This window comes from Pteropus vampyrus, unplaced genomic scaffold (genome assembly GCF_000151845.1).
Source record: "Pteropus vampyrus isolate Shadow unplaced genomic scaffold, Pvam_2.0 Scaffold85, whole genome shotgun sequence".
Lineage (NCBI taxonomy): Eukaryota > Metazoa > Chordata > Mammalia > Chiroptera > Pteropodidae > Pteropus > Pteropus vampyrus.
Window position 1 is genome coordinate 8,685,871 of NW_011888866.1, and position 3,541 is coordinate 8,689,411.

Genomic DNA, 3,541 nt, shown 5'->3' on the forward strand with positions numbered 1-3,541 from the left:
CTCATTCATTCCAGCTGGACTTCAGATGCCCGATACCTCCTTAGCTGTCAGGCTTCTCATCCTGGTGAGAAAAAAGCCATCCTGAAGGTCACACACTTGGAATCAAAATGTTACTACATTTGCAGTTAAGGATTCACATGAACTAGACTTGGCTAAAGAATTGTGAAAATAATGAGAAAAAACTCTTGAAACATGACTCAGAGTTTTATATAACTGGCTGCCAAATAGTCTTAGGACGTTTCTCAGAGAAAGGACATTTGTCAGGTCACCTCTGGATATTGTACTTTGACAAGGAAAGTACAAATAATTGGAGCTTTCTTAGTCCTGTTTTCTGTGCAGCTGTGTCTAAGGGGGATTTTGGTTTGCTCATTTGATATTTCTTTGCTCATACATTTAAAAGCTTTAAGAGCTATTCCAAGCCCTCACGATGCAGAAATGAAAGTTTAATGGTGGGAATGGATAAGAAAACACTGCATAGGACAGGAAAAAGAGAGGTGCGGGGGTGGGGGGGGCAGGGGTGGGGGAAGATACCAAGGTTTCCTACAAAAAGGTGACTTCTGGATTTAAGTTAAAGGAAGGTCAGTAGGAGTTGGCCAGATGAGAAAGAATGAAGGCAGGGATATTCAAGGCAGAGGACAGTCCTTGAAATCGGTTCTTCTTTGGCCATTTTGGTTTTTCAGTTCAGAAAGATGTTTACAATATCACCAGTATGTTTGAAAGGCATTTTGTTTCCCAAAAACTTTCTTTCTCTCAATCAAAGGTAAGTGAGTTGTGGCTACATGGGAAGGCTGGCAGTGACAGAAACTGTCTGAAGGAATCAGCTCTTTGAAACACATAGTGTGACAGGTCAAAGGGCTACTCCTTCGAGGAAGTTGGAGGAACTGGTGAATCTGAAGTGTCAGTGGGTTCACTAACAATTAGACTTTCTTGAAGGGAGAGGAAGGGCTTAACAAGTGCCTTCTGTAGATTTCTTAAATCAGCCTGGTTATATCTGTTTCCAACCAGTGTTTCCAACCAGCAAGCCCATCACAGAGTCCAGGAAAAAATGATCTTTGATAAAAGAGACATCTATCTCAAGACTTTGGATTCTCTTTCTTGCACAGTGGCAGATTTCAGTGCAACTTCTCCTCTAAGTAATAACTGTATATGAAAGATTTTTCAGAGCCACACACTGACAGGCATTAAAAAGCTATTAAAAAATAATCAGCAAAAAAGGACTTGATATTTTCAACATGAGAAAACAGGTATGTTTGAATTTATTCAATGAATAACTTAATTAGCTGATGAGCTAATTAAGCTATTAATAACTAACTGTTAAAGTTTTGTTAGATTTTGTCCATGTTTGTTCAACAGTAAAAGATATAATAAAACTGACAACAGCTGTCTTCATGATATTAAACGAAAGGCTATCTTCAAAGTGTTACATGATATTTTTTTCTGAGATGACCTTTAGCAAGTGTCATGCTCTGTTCTCTAGAAGTTGTAGCTCTCATTACATACTTCACACACCCTCAACATCAAGCTTCCTGTTATTTGTAACATGTCTCCAATCACAGAATGTTCTTTAAACAATGCTCCTATTTTAACATTTCTATCTTGACATCTCCTGTTAGAGTTCAACCCAAATATTTTTTTTTGTTAAAAACAAATGTAAACTTATTGAAATCTCTAAACACTTCATAAAATCCTTTTTTAAAACAGTTCAAAATTTAGTGTAGTTTTCTGAAGAAAAGGGGAAGGAAGCTAATGATTATTGAGTGCCTACTTCGGGCCAGGGGCATGATTGCATTTTCTTAACCAATTTTCAGAACAGACTCATCAGGTGGGTGTTATTGTGCTGTTTACAAAAGTGTAATTTGAAACTCAGAGGTAAAACAGTCATGCAAGGCAACAGTTGGTTAACGCTGAATGAGGTTCTGAACCCGAGTCTTCATGATGCCAAAATTCATCCTCATTCTCTTAACACTCTGTCAGTAGGAGAGAATCCCAAAACTTTAGGGTGCCATAGACTCTCCAACTGCAAAGAGAAGTGTTAATATAGAATTATGTTTCAGGAAACACTTAGTACCTAGCAACTCAAAATCACTAAAATCAAACAACATGAAACAAACAATAACAAAAAAACCCTGAGCCTAACATAAATCCTCATTTCTTCTTACAAGGATGAGATTTGAGATGTTTTATCCAGATAAAACTTTTGGTTGGTTTTAAAATACCAACCAAAAGTGATATGACTTTAATTTATCTAATTTCAAAAACAAAAAAATTATTAAAGCAAATAAATAATACTCCTACCCAATACCCAAAGAAGGGAGAGATTTGCTTGAATCAATTAGTTTTCTCCACTAGAATTCATATAATTAGCATTTTGATAACATTTTAGTAACTCATATCACATATAATAATAGGAATCACAAATTCTAAAAATCCTCAAAGTGGTTACGGGCACACAAGAAACTGAAGCATTCTTGTGGGATGCTTTTTTTTTTTTTTTTAAGAAAAATGGATGATGATTAAATATTCTTCTGTTAAGCACTTAAACATTTACTGAGTATCTGAGATAGATCCTTTTTATGGCAAAACCACAGTGCAGTTAGTAAGAGGGAGAATGATCAAAACAGAAAAGCAAAGGTCAAAATCGGCAATAAAATCTCAGCACAGGAGCCCTATATGTGAAAAAAGAACAACCTATTTGACTTTAAATGCAAGTTCCCTGAGGAAGGGTTAGGTAAGGGGGCAATCAGCCAGGATCTCAAAATCTCACTAAGCATTATGTTGAAGCTTTACATGGTTCTTTTATTCCTGAGGAAGCCTTTTTCTCTTCTTGTTTTCTTTTTATAATGATGTTGGATAAAGGTGCCCTTTTGGGACTTGTGTAGATACTGGAGGTCTTGCTTGAGAAAAACTGGAGTTCTCTTATTTCCAGTTTAGGACTAAGCTAACAAATATTTATTATCCTGGGAAAAATACATTTTTGTGGACTTTTCTGATTAGGTATGTGTGTGCATGTGTGCCTTAACTTTGTAAATGCCACTGCTATCAAGGGATAAGAGAGAGTTCAATTACGATTCCTTACATACCTGATAGAATTCAAGTGTCTGTGTTTTTCAAGATTAAAAAAAAAATAACAAAGTATCTTTAAAAATTACTATTAATACTAGTTGTAGGAAATGTAAAACACTGAAGAGTAAAATAAAATATCCATAACTCATTTATTATTAATATTTTAGAATATTTATTATATCTACTTAATCCATTGCCACATATACGTCTATATCAATGCCTTTTTTATGCCATACAAATGGCATAAATTTTTATATCACACAAATACAATGATAGCAAAAGCAGATATAATTCATGTTCTCAGAGCATCTAGTGTGTGTTTTAGAAGAGAGCATAGATAAATATTAACCAAATATTCATACAAGTATATATGACGCAATGAGATATTATAAGAGGAAACTATTTTATCAGATAGGTTGCTTGATAAAGAAGATTTGAGTCAAGATTTTAAGGCTGAGTAGAAAATAAGAAAGAGAGA